Source organism: Ictidomys tridecemlineatus, chromosome 2, assembly GCF_052094955.1.
Source record: "Ictidomys tridecemlineatus isolate mIctTri1 chromosome 2, mIctTri1.hap1, whole genome shotgun sequence".
Lineage (NCBI taxonomy): Eukaryota > Metazoa > Chordata > Mammalia > Rodentia > Sciuridae > Ictidomys > Ictidomys tridecemlineatus.
In genome coordinates, this window is record NC_135478.1 from 204,171,938 (window position 1) to 204,190,693 (window position 18,756).

At 33.9% G+C, this 18,756-nt stretch overlaps 1 long non-coding RNA gene across 11 annotated transcripts in view; it reads left to right on the forward strand.

Moving 5' to 3' along the window:
• LOC144375448 (uncharacterized) overlaps nucleotides 1–18,756 on the forward strand; it is a 487,430-nt gene that overhangs the window by 260,312 nt on the left and 208,362 nt on the right. The window contains exon 7 of one of the 11 annotated variants that reach the window (XR_013435319.1): nucleotides 4,758–5,277. The exons of 9 other annotated variants lie outside the window; for them this stretch is intronic. This is a non-coding gene — a long non-coding RNA (uncharacterized LOC144375448). Of the gene's footprint in view, nucleotides 1–60; nucleotides 1,938–4,757; nucleotides 5,278–18,756 lie in introns of those variants that run through there. One more of the 11 variants, XR_013435318.1, reaches the window with a different exon arrangement.

Sequence of the window (18,756 nt, forward strand, 5' to 3'; positions counted from 1 at the left end):
TCTCTCTCTCTCTCTCTCTCTCTCTCTCTCTCTCTCTCTCTCTCTCTCAAAAATTCTTAGAGGTGAATAAGAACACTAATACAACATATCAAAATCTCTGGGACACTATGAAGGCAGTACTAAGAAGAAAGTTCATTGCATGGAGTTCATTCCTTAGAAGAAGAAAAAGTCAACAAAAATAATGAATTAACATTACATCTGAAAGCCCTAGAAAAAAAAAGAACAAATCAACACCAAAGGCAGCAGAAGATAGGAAATAATTAAAATCAGAGCTGAAATCAATGAAATTAAAACAAAAGAGACAATTGAAAAAATAAACATAACAAGAAATTGGTTCTTTGAAAAAACAAATAAAATTGATAAACCCTTAGCCATACTAAGGAAGAGGAGAGAGAAAACTCAAATAACTAACAATCATGATGAAAAAGGAAATACCGTGACAGACACTATAGAAATACAGAAGATAATTAGAAATTATTTTGAAAATTTGTTCTCCAATGAAATAGAAAATATTGAAGGCATCGACAAATTTCTTGAATCATATGATTTGCCCAAACTGAATCAGGATGATATACACAAGTTAAACAGATCAGTTTCAAGCACTGAAACAGAAGACTCCATCAGAAGCCTGCCAACCATGAAATGCCCAGGGTGAGATGTATACACAGCTGAGTCTACAAGACCATCAAAGGAGAATTAATACTAATACTCCTCAAATTATTTCAATAAATAGAAAAAGAGGGAGCACTTTCAAACTCATTCTATGAGGTCAATATCACCCTGATTATAAAACTAGACAAAGACACATCAAAGAAAGAAAACTTCAGATCAGTATCTCTTATGAACATAGAGGCAAAAATTCTCAATGAAATTCTGGCAAATTGAATACAAAAACATATCAAAAAGATAGTGCACCATGATCAAATGGGGTTTATCCCAGGCACTTAACATACAGGACATCAATAAATGTAATTTATTGATCAATAAATGTAATTCATCACATAAATGGACTTAAATATATAAGAATCATATGATCATCTCAATAGACGCAGCTATTAAGAATATAAACAACAGTAAGTATTGGTGGGGATGTGGGAGAAAAGGCACACTTATACATTACTGGTGGGACTGCAAATTGGTGCAGCCAATATGGAAAACAGTATGGATATTCCTCGGAAAACTGGGAATGGAACAACCATTTGACCCAGCTATCTCACTCCTTGGTCTATACCCAAAGGACTTAAAAACAGCATACTACAGGAACACAGCCACATCAATGTTTATAGCAGCGCAATTCAAAATAGCTAAACTGTGGAACCAACCTAGATGCCCACCAGTTGACATGGATAAAGAAAATTTTATATATATATACACACATATACAGGCACACACATACATACATACACACAATGGAATACTATTCAGCATTAAAAGAGAATAAAATCATGGCATTTGCAGGTAAATGGTTGGAGCTGGAGAATAAAATGCTAAGTGAAGTCAGCCAATTTCAAAAATCCACATGCCAAATATTTTCTCTAATATAAAGATGCTGATTCATGATGGGTATGGGGGGCAGCATGAAAGGAATAGATGAACTTTAGATAGGGCAAAGGGGAGGGAGCATGGGGGTAGGAAAAATGGTCAAATGAGATGGTCATCATTACCCCAAGTACATGTATGAAGACATGAATGGTGTGATTCTACTTTGTGTACAACCAGAGACATGAAAAATTGTGCTCTGTATGCATAATATGAATTGAATTCTGCTGTCATACATAACAAATTAGAATAAATTAAAAAAACATAATTTGGGCAATAATGAGAAGACCTTGTTGTATTTACCAATTACTATCTTATTTCTTACTGGTGTTTCATTCCAAAGTTCCTTTTTATTTATAGATTTTTCTTTAGTTATTTTTCTAGGAAAAGGCTTTTCTTTCAGTATTTGAAGCGTATAGTGTGATTTCCATTTGAGATCCAAAGACTTGTCATACAAAATTTACTGTCATATAATTGTTTTTTCCCTGTAGTTAAGGTTCATTGGGCCCACTTTTATAAGCCAGAATAATCTCCTTATCTAAAGTCAATTTGACTAGTGAATTTCTATCTGGGACTTTAGTTCACTTTTCTCCAAGTAGCATAACATATTCAAAGGTACTAGATGTGAGCCTCTTGTGAAGGGGGCATTATTATGACTACCACAGTCCAAATAATAGCCTTCAAATATTCACATCCATAGCTTATTAAAAATGTATTACCTCCTCCAAAAATCTGCTAAAATCTTAACCTTTGTGACATTAACTCAAATTCAAACTCTCATCTAGATTCTAGAACCTCAAAAGTCCCAAATCTCATCATCTAAATATTATAAACCAAGTGGGGTGAATTCCTGGGCAGAATCCATCCTGAGGCAAAATTTTTCTACATGGGTAGACCTGTGAAAGTCAAGACTCAAGTTACACAAAAATATAATAGTGATATGGGCATAGATAGAAGTTAAGTAGTTAAACATATTCCATTTGTTGTCATGGTTTGAGAATAGTCTCATGAAGTTCACTAATCCACTCTCTGTACTCATATTTCTGCCTCTGGGATCTTGTCATTTTCTGATTCAGTCATCTTTTTTTTCATGAAAAGTAGAATGTTTGCAGTTGAGTCATTTTATCAGCTGGTATCTTGATTGTAGATTGTTTCCAGTATAAGATCTTCTTTTATTTTGTCCTCTGTCACTTTTGGGCCAAACTGGTAGTATTGCTACTCATTTAATAGTCTCTGGTATCCTATCGTGTGTGTCTCCCTATGTATGGAATGAAGGTTTACCCACTACATAAGAGGTTTGTCTACAGAGCTTTCTGAGATAATCTCTTCTATTTTTATTTTCTGATGACTTAGCAAAGGGAAGCAAGTAGTCAACCTTCAATTTAGCTAAGAGCCTTTTCTGTGACTGAATGCTGTGAACTTATAATCTTTTTGAGGAATTAAGCAAAGGTTATAAAGCCCACTCAGATTTTTTTTCTAAAAATACTTCCTACAGTACTCTCTTAATTTGAGCATCTTTTGTCATCTGTGCAGGCTAATCATTTCCATAATAATTGTGCCCTGTTTCATTTTTGTTCAGCAATTTTCTCTTCAGTTTGACTCTTCTTGGATTTTACTAAAAGTAACACGAAGGAACCAGGCCATACCTTCAATACTTGCTTGGAAACCTGCTTAACTAAATTTCTAAAAATATTTTTCTTCTAAAGTCTCCATTTATCTTACTTTTATGTGTTTTTTCCTTTGCCTTTACATTTCTTTTTATTATTATTTTTTATTTTGGTTGAATCTTTTTGTTTCACTATTTGATTCAAGCATGTTGATAGTTGCCTGTTGAAGCATTTATGTAAATATCTTCGTGTTTTTGTTTTTGCTATTTTTCTTCCTTTTTTTATTGATTGTTCAAAACTTTACAGAGCTCATGATATATCATCTTTCATACATTTGACTCAATTGGGTTTTGAACTCCCATTTTTACCCCAAATACAGATTGAAGAATCACATCTGTTACATACCCACATTTTTACATAATGGCATATTAGTGACTGTTGTATTCTGCTACCTTTCCTATCCCCTACTATCCCCCTTCCCCTCCCCTCCCCTCCTATCTTACCTCTCTACCTCCTCTGCTGTTGTTCAATTCTCTCCCTTTTTCCCCCTCCCCCTTGCCCCTCATAACCTCTTATAATTTTGTGTATCATTGAAGGTCTCGCCAGCCACAAAAGTTAACTCAAAATGGATCAAGGAGCTAGATATCAAATCAGAGACACTGCGTCTGATAGAAGAAAAAGTTGGCTACGATCTACATACTGTGGGGTCTGGCTCCAAATTCCTTAATAGGACGCCCATGGCCCAAGAGTTAATAACAAGAATCAACAAATGGGACTTACTTAAACTAAAAAGTTTTTTTCTCAGCAAGAGAAACAATAAAAGAGGTAAATAGGGAGCCTACATCCTGGGAACAAATTTTTACCCCTCACACCTCAGATAGAGCCCTAATATCCAGAATGTACAAAGAACTCAAAAAATTAAACAATAAGATAACAAATAACCCAATCAACAAATGGGCCAAGGACCTGAACAGACACTTCTCAGAGGAGGACATACAATCAATCAACAAGTACATGAAAAAATGCTCACCATCTTTAGCAGTCAGAGAAATGCAAATCAAAACCACCCTAAGATACCATCTCACTCCAGTAAGATTGGCAGCCATTACGAAGTCAAACAACAATAAGTGCTGGCAAGGATGTGGGGAAAAGGGTACACTTGTACACTGCTGGTGGGACTGCAAATTGGTAAATATCTTTTTTTAAACCTTTGTCATATAACTCTAATATTTCTGTCACCTAAGGTTGAGACCTTCGTCACTTCACACAATCTACTGTTTGTTGTTCTTTTCAAATTCTATTTGATATCCTTCTGGTTCTAGATGTGATGAGTGATTTTTAAAAATTAAAAAATCTGGATATTTTGGATACTTTCCTATGAGATTCTTGATTGTATTCAATCCTTCCATTTTAATTGACTTTCACTGACTCTGTTTCAGCTGGGAAGAAGAAGTGCTGCTTCATTGCTGTCAGGTGCATATAGAGTATGTTTTCTCCTTTTTTTTTTAACTAATAGAGCTGACAACTTAATTTTCACATTTCACAATACCAATGGAAAGGTATTTTTTCTGATCAGCTTTTCCCCTTGAAAAACTATTCTGTCTTTGATAGGAAGGAGGAGGAAGTCTTCCTGGTCATGCTGTTATGAAACACCCAGTCACAGCTTCATGATTGCCTGGTGAATTAGAGCAATTAATAAAAAATTGATCAAAAGAGGCTCCCGTCTATCCTCCTCTGTCCAGCTGAGTCGTTCCTGGCAAAGTGAGTGCCATCAAGGAAGAGTGGGAGGACTTTTCATTGGAGGCCCAGGCAGCATTGGCATGTGGCCTTCCATGGGTGGCTTCATTCCTGGAGAAGGTCCCCTGGGTTCATCCCAGGAGAAGGAAGGACCGTCATTGGCATCATGGGAAGACCTCCCAGATGGGGTGCTGGCCTCAGGGCCAAGGAGGACCCAGTGGACTAAGGGGAGACACGAAGATCACCCCTGCCAGAAAAGAACAGAGAGTGAAGGTATCTTTGCCGAACTGCAGCCATTGTTTTATCAATCAGGCTCTGAGTCTGCTCTGTCTTCCATTTCTGAAGGTATAGTCTTTCACATTCTCCTTGTATTTCCTAAGATTGCAGTGTGGTTTATTTTTCACAGATGGAGAGCCATAGGTGATGTGTGTATTTCAGTAATCAAAACTTGGACATATGGCTCTATAGCCATTGGTCTGTTTTCTCCATTTGAACTACATGAAAACTCAAGGGATTGTGTTCTCTTCTCATTAATGCTGGGGGCGAGTGGGGATTTCACTGTCTGTGAAGTCTCTATTGGCACCACAAATATAGGGAGGTGTTATTGGCTGGCAGAGATGAGAGTCTGGTTCCATAATTGACTCTGATCAAACTTTTATCCCCTAGCATACATTAACTGGAGATATGTGAAGTGTGATTTTGGATGGGGCACAATCATTTTGCTGACAAAATCTAATATTTGCTCAGGAGATGACTGAGGTGAGGTAGGATAACCTGTTGTAGAATGTAAGAAGGTGAAGGAGGTAAGAGGATAAATTGCTGGACAAATGGCATATGTGGAGATTGAAATTTCCAAGGATTTTGGGCACAGCCTGAGAGGGAGATGAAAATCACCAATTAAAGGCAAATTATCACCCAGTTAAAAGAAAGTTTTAGTGAAAATATTTTTTGAGAAAATACAGAAAAATGATAAATTAAAAGTATGCCCAGGGCACTTACCTCATTCATGAGTCTCTGAGGTCTGTAAAGAATGGAGAAAAATGTTTTCATCAACAAGATATTAAGAGAAGCAGTGTTTGGGGGTTGCAGTGGGGTTTTGGTTAGGGCAAAAAGTTTGAAGGGAACATTTAGAGAAAAGATAGAAGATGAGTAGACTGTATATGAGTTACCAAGGGAAATGGTGGGCTGGGAAATCATAGTCATTTAGGAAGTAGTATTGATGAGTAGATACACAGAAGTTTGATGTGCTTGTGTCTCCTCTTTTCGAACCTTGGAGTTTGGGAGGTGACTGAGATATATAGATGGAGGCATAAGATATAAGACTAGCTTTTATTGTTTTCTGGGCAAAGGAAAACCTTATAGCGGCCTCTTAGAATTCATCTTGGTAAAGTATTTGATGTCATAGCCTGGGATTCAAAGACCTTGGGTATCTATAGGCTTTCAAAAGTCTCAATAGATGGTATCCCAGCTGGGGACACTTTATTCAGAAACAACAGGAGTCTTCTGGCCTCACTGAAACTTGTTATAGAGTATATCTCAGCCAAGATTTGGCTAGGATTTACCAAGAGCACATAGATTTCTATTGATATCTTTGAAATCCCGAATACAATTTAAAATCTAGTCATAGAAAATATAGTTAATGTAAGATATATTGTGGAAGTTATGATGAGCATTACAAAAGTAAGTGAGTTATCAAGGGCTTATTTGAGAATGGTTTGTTGAAAAGGTATTAGAATTGCATATTAAAGGATATAACAATTTAAGTGAGAAGCCATTCTTGACAAAAAGATTATGGGAAAAGTTGAGATAGTTTCCCAGACTTACTGAGGAAATATTGCAAGACAGAGTGAAAAGAGAGAAGATATTACTACATGAAGAAAGTTACAAAATGAAGAGATATAAGAACAAAGAGGAGAGAAGGTGAAACAAATAAAAAATTTTAAAGTATAGATAAAGTAAATTAGTAATTTTCTTTCTAACTTTATAAATCATCTGGAGAATCATGTTAAATTACAAAATGTGATCTAGTAGTCTGAAGAAAAACCCCAAATCCTGCATTTCTAATAAGCTCCCACATGAGGCTAATGCTGCTAATTTTTGAACCAGACTTTGATAACTAAGGGGAAAGATGATATAGAAGTACAATATAAAAGAAAGAAGGATGATGGGGTGAGGCAAAGAATGTAGTGGGGTGAGGCAAAGAATATAGATTTCATTTCTGGTTCATTGCTTGGTACCCATCTACTCTATTTTGGTTTGGTATTGAACTGTATATAATCTCTGCTTTATTTACAGTATGGTGATAATTTTATATATATATATATATACACACTTATTTTTTGAGTTGTACACAATACCTTTACTTTGTTCATTTGTTCTTATGTGGTGCTGAGGATCGAACTCAGGGCCTTGCACATGCTAGGCGAGTGCTCTACTGCTGAGCCACAACCCCAGTCCAGTATGGTGATAATTTAACAGTGGGAGATGAAGGTGGAATAATGGAGTAGGTGAAGTTAGGACATATGTGACACTTGGAAGGATTTAATGCTATTTTTCTTTTATTCGAGTGTGACCAGGTAGTTTCCAGTATCCTAGTATTTCACCAATGTGGGTATCCACCCTGGCACATTTTTTCCCTCCTTTTTACTACATCTATCTTTGATAGAAACTCAGTTGATAATAGGGAGAGAATTTAATTCAGCAATTTCACATGAATTTGAATGAGTATAATGCATTTAAACCTTTTGAGGCACTTGAATTGTAGAGACAGGATTGCTTAACCAAGAGTAACAAAAATCTTTAATACTACATTATTATTTGAGTGAGACTCACTTTCCCTATCCTCATAAACAATCTCATAGACCAACTATTAAAGAAATGTCAGGTATATTATTTATTCCCCTGGTGGGCTTATGTACATTCTTCTCAAAGAATGAAAAATGATTCTTGACTTATATTAATAATACTGAACAAGTAAAGGCTTGTAGACTCTCACTCGTAATACATGAATAGATTCTACAATACCTAGTTGAAAAATAAGCCATGGTCATCTCTTTGGGAAAATTTCATTTATTGTTACATTTTATTCTGAGTTCCCTCCAGGATCCATTCTGGTAAAGTGAATAAGAATTGCTGTCACTCACTCCTTCTGTTATTAGTAGTTTCCTTGCTGCATCTTTCATTTTTTTTCATTTTTTTTAGTACATCTGCCAAAGCTCCACAGAGTAGGAGATGATTTTTAGGTATTATGTAGCTATTATTCCCCTGGACTATTTTGGGCATATTCAAGTCTAGCACTTTTTCATGTGTCTTCCAACTAAATAGCAATTACATTGTTTTTTTTTTCTTTTCATTTTTGGGTATTTTATTTACTGGCCAATGCAAAATCTCAAAGATGTGTTTTCATGTACAAAAACAATCATTTACATAAGGTGGTTTGTATGCTTTTGAAGATTTCTTCCATTTTACCCTCTGCTTAGATTACTTTCATTGTCTTTTAAAAGTATATTTTATAATTTAAAATATATTTTCCAATTCATTTTTTTTGTTCATGGCAATATAATTAAATTCATTTCTTTGTTCATGGCAATATAATTAAAAATTATCACCAGATTGTTCCTTCTTGGCAGTTATTTTCAAAACATGAAAAACACAAAAGTCCTAGGCATCTAAACAATCTTCTTTAAGAGACTTAGTGAATTTTCTTTCAAGTTTGCTAACTTATGCTATCAAGTTCAGACCCAACGTAGAGCAATTCAGCTAGTATTTTTGTTCTTGTAACAAATGTTGAGTTTCATGACTGAATGTAGTGTTTTCACTTTTTTTCTATTTGTATAATTGCTCACTGGCTTTATTTTTGCAATTTCATTCCTTCCATTTGTTCATAGTTGAGAAAAACAATTTAAAAAATGAATGGTCATTTTCTATTTTTCCTGACAATTCTCCTCCTCATTTTTGTAGGTTCCTAGGAGAACATGAGATAAGACATATGTATTAATTTTACTGAAGATGTGTGTTAATGAATGGAATGCAATCTTATGGAAACTAAATTGAGGATAAAGGCAAACAAGGCAGAGAAGTGGAAAAAGTGGAGTATCGTAGAATAAATACAACTTTGCCAGGAAACACAGTTTGTTGCATGGGTGATTTATCTTCTAGGGGAAAAGAGAAAAAAAATAATCTGGTTTCTTCTTGTCTCCCATCTATTATTGATTAAAGTTAACTCCAAAGGGCATTAACATTTTTATGTGATATTACCTGGCCACTTCAAGGTGCCATTTGAGAAGCCAAATTGCATAGAATTATAGCAACCACAGCCAGCTAGTAAGCAGATGTGAGATAGCAGCTTTCTGCCTGTAGACTGGTTGTCGGAGAGTCTTGCATGTCTCACTCATCAGAGGAAACAGGAAAGCTCTGGTGTGGGAAGCGAGCAGTTTATTGTACTCCATTGAGGAAAGGCACAGTAATCTTGTGATCTAAGTGAGGGTCCTGGCGGACAGGGAGGAGCAGGGTAAAATGGCAGAATGGCCTTAGGTTGTTATTTGGAAAGGCTGTTAAGAGTTCTAGGAGTTGTTTTTCCAACAAACAAATATTATATTTGAGAACATATTGATATTCTAAGCACTGAGTTTTTGGACTTTCAGACCACAGAATATACAAATAAACCAAACTTCTTATACATGGGCTTTAAGAATTCCTCCTCCTCCTCCTTCTCCTCCTTCTTCTCTTTCTCTTCCTCCTCTTCCTCCTTCTGTTCCTCCTCCTTCTCTTCCTCCTTCTCTTCCTCCTCCTTCTCTTCCTCCTCCTTCTCCTCCTCCTCCTCCTCCTCCTCCTCCTCCTCCTCCTTCTCTTCCTCCTCCTGCTCCTCCTCCTCCTTCTTTTTCTGTTGTTCTAGTTAATTATACATGACAGTAGAATGCATTTTGACACATCCTATATAAATGGAATGTAACTTCTCATTCATCTGGTTGTACATAATGTAGAGTTACACAGGTCATGTAATCATAGGTGCACACAGGGTCATAATGTTCAATTCATTCTACTATCATTCTTGCCCCCATGTTCCCTGCCCTCCTATATATATCTCACAATTTCTTTATCTATTTATCTGTTTAAGGGCACCTAGGTTGATTCCATAGTTTAGCTATTGTGACTTGAGCTTCTATAAATATTGGTGTGGCTGCATCACTGTAATATGTTGATTTTAAGTCCTTTGGGTATAAAGCTGGGAGTGGGATAACTGGATCAAATGATGTTTTCATTCCAAGTGTTCTAAGGAATCTCCATAGTGCTTTCCATAGTTGTTGCATCAATTTGCAGCCCCACCAGCAATGTATGAGTGTACCTTTTTCCCCACATCCTCACCAACATTTGTTGTTGCTTGGATTCTTGATGATTTCCATTCTGACAGGAGGGCGATGGGATCTCATTGTAGTTTTGATTTACATTTCTCTAATTGCTAGAGATGTTGAACATTTTTTTCATATATTTTTTTTGATTGATTGTATTTCTTTTTCTGTGAAGCATCTGCTCAGTTCCTAAGCTGATTTATTGATTGGGTTATTTGTATTTTTGGTGTTAAGTTTTCAATTTTAATTATTATTTTATCCACTCAAAACATTTTCTTAGGAGTTAATTTGATCTTGGAGTACCCAAAGCATCTCAGTGTGATGCCACTCCTTATCCTTTTCTAGGGACACTTTGCATCCAGAATGTCCTGTCTATAGTCATTTTATTTGTCTAAACCCTTCAATGTACCTTCTTCCTCTTGTGTATTCACAACTACCTCTTCACATTGTAGAGTCTAAGCAAGTAGTTCCTGTAAAGGGTCAAAAGGATAGAGGAAAACAGTTCTCAGTCTGAGTGAACTGATCTTTTCCTTTCAGTGATCCATCTGAAAGTTTACCAATGAAAACAGTACCTTAGCAGAGTGCTTACCAAATAGATGGATTATGATTTGAAAGTCAGAATAGAATTCTGAAATGCATATTTCATGTTCAAATAAACTTTGCTCTATTTAAAGGATAAGGGGAATACATTTTTTCCTATAGAAAACTTAAATAATAGACAAAAATATTTACCTACACTTCCTTTACCATCCACCATACCCACCTGGTAATGTACTCCAAATTTTTACCTGTTTTAAACCTCATTTTAAGGCAAATGCTAATTTATTTCTATTTTTAAGTGTAGCAGACTGAGAAATACATTGATATTCTAAGCACTGATATTTTGGGGCTTTCAGAACACAGAATATACAAATTAAATGCTCTTATTTTTTTAAGATATATTTTTTCCAGGCCATTAGGTTAGCCTTCGCTTTAACTTATTCTTGATTGTCCCATGCACATGTTTTCCTTCCTGGCATGCTTGATGATAGGTGTTGAGCTGATCAGAGTAACAATCACCAGCTCACGCAATGTGCCCCTGTCAGAGAATGCTGCTAGACCTTTCCCTCTTACTGTACAAGCCCTCTCATGTCTCTGAGGAAAGTAGGTGGGTCTTCCTGCCTGTTGAGCAAGTTCAATTTAAAATCTTGTGGGGAGAATTTCACAGCAGGCAAGCAGAAACAGTTTTATTGCCTCTATTTTCAGAATCTTTTTCAAATTACAATAATAGACCCAAGAAGCATATAAGAAAAGGCAATCATTGTGGACTAAAACAGAGCTTTTACCCTTTAAACCCAAAATACAAGTAAAGGAATCACTTTGGTCTTAAAGGTTTATTTTCCAATTCTAAGTTCCATACTTCAGGAAATGTTACATTCTTCTGGAAGGCAGAAAAAGAACGTTCATATGAGGTAACTATTTTCTCTAAGTATTAGACTCAGCCAAATTGAAAAACCTCTCATAATTTATCACATTGTATAATATTTGATAAATTTTAATTTCCTAAAAATATATTTTAAAGATTTGGGGAAAAGAAATTATTGCATACATTCAATAAAATTTCTTTAATTTCAAAAGCATTGCATACTTCTCATTTTTGATTACTAACCATACTTGAGGTAAACATATAAGAAGGGGAAATTTGAACAGTTTACACGTTATAATTTTCAATGCATTTTTTTTCATATTCATGGATCTCTATCTTTCTGACCCTTTTACATAAAATGTGTCAATATTGCACATACTGCTCAAAACTTTTTAATTTCTTTCAAATAACACTAGTCTTAGAGATGTTGCTGTATCAATACATATGGTAACATCTTTCTTGTCTTCAAATAGCTGTTTGATTTTCTTTTATAAGTATTTCAACATAATTAAGTTATATTTGCCTATTGATGAATAATTGTGGTGGACTTTCTCATGTTTAATGATATCCATTTCCATTCTCAGAGATCATTCTTTTCTGTCACTATAAAAAAAAGGTTTGGTCACATGTCTTGTTTTGACCAATGAAATCCAAGTAACAATGACATAAGTCAGTAATGTCAGAAGTTTTAAGAGACCATAAATGTTTTGAGCCATGTTTCCTTTTCTTCTTCCTCCTCCTTCTTCTTTCATGAAGCTAATTTCAATCTCAGATCTAGATGGAGCATAATAATTAGAATCTATACTAGACAATTTGTATTAATAGGAAATAAACTTTCATTGCCCAGATCCGCAAAGACTGTTTATATTGTCACCATTACACTATATAGATAATAATGATTATTTAACAACAACAACAACAATCCAGATACCTAAATTAGTGTGCTACTCTAAAGCAAAACCTAAAAAAAAAAAAGTGTCATTACCATTTTGTTGGGCAATGAATGACAAGAAAAGCATTGTTAGAGCTGAAAAGATGAAGGTTTATGCAATGCTCTGGAGAAACAGTGTTAAAAATTTTCACCTGAAATAACTTGGAAAGTCATGAATATTTTTTATAGTTTGGTGGAAATGTTGTAAACAGAATTCTAACAGTGAGAATTGTTACTTGAAAAGAAACTATGAGATAAGCCCAGAAAATAATTCCTAGTTTGAATGAAGAGAAGAAAAGAGAATGAAATATTAAGGAAAGTTTGGATGCAAAGTTTGCAAAAAGCAATAATTTTTAGATTTATGACAGAAAAATGTAGGATTAAAGAAAAATGTTTTCATACTGACCTTCCAACAAGGATCATATAAAACACATGAACTATATAAAAATTGCTAACATATCTGAACAGGTTAAGTGTGAGGAAATACATTGTCTTAGTTGAAAAGAGGACTTAGTGAAAAGAGATCAAGGATGTTGCCTCCTTACAAAGCCCTGGTGGTCTTCTTCAGTTTCTTTCTTCAGTGTTCTCTAGTTTTCACCTAGTTGTTTTTTGTTTGTTTGTTTGTTTTTGAGGTTATTGTGAATGGAATAGTTTTCCTAATTTTTTTCCAGCAGATTTGTTATTGGAATACAGGAAAAGTGATTGATTTATTTGTGTTGATCTTACATTTCTGCTACTTTGCTAAATTTGTTTATTAACTCCAGAAGTCACCTGTTGGGGTTTTTGGGTCTTCTGAATATAGGACAATGTCATCAGAAAACAGATAATTTGAGCTCTTCTTTTCCTATTTGTATCCCTTTAGTTTCCTTCTCTTGCCTGAGTGATCTGGCTAGAGTTTCAATGACTATGTTGAATAGGAGTGGTGAGAATGGGCATCACAATCTTGTTCCTGCTTTTAGAGAGAATGCTATCAGCTTTTCTCTGTTTAGAATGATGTTAGCTATGGGTTTTATGTATATAGCCTGTACAATGTGTTGAGGTAAGTTCCTTCTATCCATAGTTTCTATAGTCTTTTAAACACAAATGGGTGCTTTATTTTGTCAAATGACTTTTATGCACCAATTGGAATAATCATGTGATTCTTTTCCTTAAATCTATTTATGTGGTAAATTATGTTTATTTATTTGCATATGTTGCACCAAACTTGCATTCTTGTGATGAAACTTCATTCATTATGGTGCTCTATCTTCTTAATATGTTTTTTAATGCAGTTTAACCTTTAGAAGATGGAAAAGCCTTCCATGTTCTTGGATATGCAGAACTAATATTGTCAAAATGGCCACACTAGCAAAACTGCTATACAGATTCATAACAACCCATACCAATATACAAATAACATTCTTCTCAGAACTAGAAAACAGTCCTAAAATTCATTTGAGATAATAAGAAGACCAGAATAGTTAAAGAAATCCTGAATTTGAAGAGCAATGCAGGAGGCATCACAATTCTAATCTAATTTATACTATGGAGCTACAGTAACAAAAACAGGATGGTACTAGCACCAAAACAGACATGAAGACCACAAGAATAGAATAGAAGACATAGAGACAAACACATATAGGTAATCTGATACTTGACAAAGGTGCCAAAAATATATGTTGGAGAAAAAGATAGACTTTTACCAAATGATGCTGGGAAAACTGGATGTCCATATGTACAAAAATAAAATTTATCCCCTATCCCTTACCATGCACACAAGTTAACTTAAAGTTGATCAAAAACCTAGAAATTAGACCAGAAACTCTATAACTGCCAGCAGAAAATGTAGGTCCAATGCTCTGACATATTGGCATAGGCATCGACTTCCTTAATAAGATTCCTAAAGTGCAAGAAATGAAACAAAAAATCAATAAGTAGGATAGCATCAAGTTAAAAAGCTTCTCCATAGCAAAGGAAACAACTATGACCATGAATAGAGTGCCTACAGAATGGGAGAAGATCTTGGCCAGTTACTTCTCAGACAGAGCATTAATGTCCAGAGTATATAAAAAACTAAAAAAAATTTAAAACCAAATAAATCAAATAACCCAATTAATAAATAAACAAAAGAACTGATAAGACACTTCTCAAAAGAAGAAATACAAATGGCCAATAAATATATTTAAAAATGTTCATCATCCCTAGCAATCAGAAAAATGCACTACATTAAGATTTCATCTCACTCCAATCAGAATGACAATTATCAGGAATACCAATAATAATAAGTGTGGGAGAGGATGTAGGCAAAACATTGTTGGTGGGACTGCAGATTAATCACTCTAGAAAAATATATGTTGATTCCTAAAAAAAAAAAGGAAAGAAATAAATGAAACCACCACATAACCCAGTTATTCTACTTCTTGGTGTATATCCAAAAGATCCCAAATCAGCATACTATATCCAAAAGATCCAAAATTAGCATATTATGAGAATACAGACACATCAATGATTACAGTAGCATGATTCACAATAACAAAGCTGTAGAACAAACCTAGATGCCTGGCAACAGATGCATGAATAAAGAAAATACATGGATTAAAAAATGTGTGTATACACATACACACATTGGAGTATTAGCCAGAAAGAAGTAGAATGAAATAATGGTATTTGCTGGTAAATTAATGGAACTGGAGACCCTCATGATAAGTTAAATAAGCCAGACCCAGAAAATCAATGCTCAACTATTTTCTCTGATAGATGGAAGCTAGTTCAAAATATGGGGAGTGGGGGATGGATAAAGAAGAAACAAGTGAAAAGAAAAAGAAGGGCTGGGATTGTGGCTCAGCGGTACAGCACTCGCCTAGCACTGGTGGGACCCGGGTTCGATCCGTAGCACCACATAAAAATAAAGGCATTGTGTTGTGTCCATCTACACCTAAAGAATAAATATTTAAAAAAAGAAAAGAAAAAGAAAATGGGGGATGGGAAGGATTTTATCAAAATAGAAGAAAGATTAGTGAAGTAAAGTGAGGAAATTGATGACAAGGTAGGAGGAACACTGTAAGGAAGAACAGTGGAATGAATCTAACCTTCTGAACTAATATTCCTGATTCATATTTGAATATTTCATATATATATATCCATAAGGCACTATTTTCTTAAAAAAATATAGGGAAGAAGTCAGGAGAGGGAAGAGGTGAGAGAAAAGGAAACTCTAGGTTATGAATAAGAGCAAATTATATTCCATGTTTTTATAATTATGTCAAAATGAATCCTAATGTTATATATAACTAAAAAGAATTAAGATGGTGGAATAAGAAGGACATCATTACTCTAGGTACATGTATGACTGCATACATGGTGCGACGCTACATTGTATACAACCAGAGAAATGAAAAGTTGTGCTGCAATTGTGCACAACTTTTGAATGTATCAAAATACATTCTGCTGTCATATATACTAAATTAATTAATTAAGAAAAAGAACTAAGAAAAAAACCCAGCAAAACAAAACTGATGGCACAAGGTATCTGCAATTAAGCAGCTATAGAGAGACATATCTTGAGATGGATTATAAGTGTGGTTATTTGCACATAATACTCATTGAAATTAAATAAATAAAGGGCTTATAAATTTTCTGAGTCATACTACCAAGAGAAACACCAGACAGGACCAACACATAGTTATTGTTTGATACTTAAAATGGCTATTCTGCTTCCAATTCTCTGTGGGCAGGATACAAGCCAAGTTTTCTCATTGATTAAGAAGTTATATTGTCATATGGTTATTCTAATTGTAGCCTAAGAGAATAATGAAAAAATAATTACTTCCCAGTGGGTGGATCAAGAACTATGGAGAACAATGGATGGAGAATTATTCTTAGGAACATAAATTAGAGGTCAGTCAAAGAATATACTCCACTTCCAGTGTAAAAGCTCATTTTTGTATGTAGTCAGTATAAATTTGTTTAGCTAAGCACAAGTAATTCTTAAATATTTCTCTATTTGAAAGAAAGTGTTCATACCAAGTATGCTGTTCTAGTTTTAGTACTGTGTAGTTAGTAGGTCTGACAAGTGGTTCTGTGGTTGATGATTTTTCAGAATGATTGAGAACTAGGATTTTTGAGCTCAAAGCAGTAAATGGGTGGGATATATGTTTTTTTTCTTTCTGTGGAGATGATGGTTTCTGTGAGAGTGGGAACCAAAGATTTGGTAATCTGAAAGGCAGACTATAGTAGACCTTATTACAATTCACCAATATTTACCTATATTCAACTCTACCCTGCTGTAATTCTTCCTTTCAAGGCCTAGTTTGGCATATGTTTTGCTTTTGACAAAGAAATGTCAATGTAATTGATAAAGTCAGAACTTTTATTCAATATGATATACTTCTGTCTTCTGTTTTCTCTTTTTGTTGTTGAAGCCTGCAAGATTCCAGTCTTTTTCATCTCTGCCAATTTGGTTCTAATGATAGGGTAAATTTTGAGGAGTACTTGTGTAAAGAGGTTTGTTAAACATCTTTAATAAATGATATATAAAATGTTGCTTTTACAATATACTAAGATTTTTGTGGTATACATTAGTTCAGCATGACAAGTCCTATCTTGAGTGATAACATAGTTAGCTGCAAACATTTGTGATAACAAATGAAGTTGCAATAATCTAAACATGTCACTTTGAAAATGTATAAGTGAACTGAAAGTTTAAATTCTCAACAGTGTAACTACTGTAAACACAGTACTTTTGATAGTTATGGCTAATCTGCTGTCCATAATGGTGATATCAACTTACATTTTACACTAGCAGTTTTTATAATATGTTTATCTGCCTACCAACTTGTGAAAAAACTATGGACTATCAAAATTTCAATGGTCAATTTGGAAAGTGAACATTTTATCTAAGAATTAAAACTAAAAACCTGAAAATGAATTCAAAAGTGAAGGTTTCAAAGAAAAACTTATCTAATGGAGAAATGATTTGGTAAAATAGATATTTTAATGTATCTCTATAATTGTATAATTTTGAAGACTGTGCAGATATAGATAATCAAAAACATTCTTATCTTTCATCAAATTATACAATGTACATACTAAGAAACAATTTTTTCTAACAGTTGAAAATCTTCCATGTGAAGATTTTTCATGAATTTTGAATCAATTTCTTTAAAATAAAGGTGTGCATATTTTGTAAAAACTGCTATTTTTGTCAGAAATGGTGCACATTTATGAAGAAAATTAAGTGCCAAAAGAGAAATATCACATAATTATATTACTAGATGCATAAATAGTATTTGATAAAGTTCATCACTCAATGGAAAAAATATTTTATTAAACAAAGAATTTGAGGTAATTTGATATATGTGTGTACTTATTCTAAAGACATTATATTTAATGATGAGCCATTAAAACCTTTACACTTAAGGATGGGAATAAGATAAAGATATTAGTTTGTAACACTTCTATTAAACAGCATATTAGAGATCTTTTTTAAAAAATTTCTTAATTTTAATCCAAAATAATTGCTTATATTTATAAAGTACAATGTAAAGTTTCAATCTATACAAACATTGTAAAAAGATTGTCAAGGTAATTATTATATCCATCACCTCATTAAATTATTTTCTGTGTTTGATGAGAATGCTAAAAATCTATTCTTTTAGCCATTTTTAATTCTATAACACATTATTAACTAATAGTCTCTATGTAGTCAAATAGGTCACTAAAACTTATTCCTCTGGTATAGCTGAAACTTGGCATCTTTTGATAAGTATCTCCCCTTTCTCTATCCCTTCCCCACCAGTTCTGTTAATCATCTTTCTACCTTCTGTTTCTATAAAATCAACTTTACTAGATATCACATTGGAGATCTTAACCTGTGTAATAAAACACGAAAAAGAAAACATATAAGAATTGGAGAAAAATATATAACTATATAATTAATAATAAATGAGATAACTATAAATAGAGATAATCCCAAAGAGTAAAAAATAAGTTATTATGACATTAATAAAGAGAATAAGGTAACTGGATACAAGATCAGTCTGTAGAAATCAATTCTATGTTTGCATTTTCAGAAATAAACAAATTTAATGATATTTAAAAAAAAACAAGTAAAGTTTATAGAGTAAATTACTATTTATAATTGCATGAAATGCAGCAAAATTCTAGGAAATACACGACATAGAATATGTGCAATATCTCTACAACTGGGTT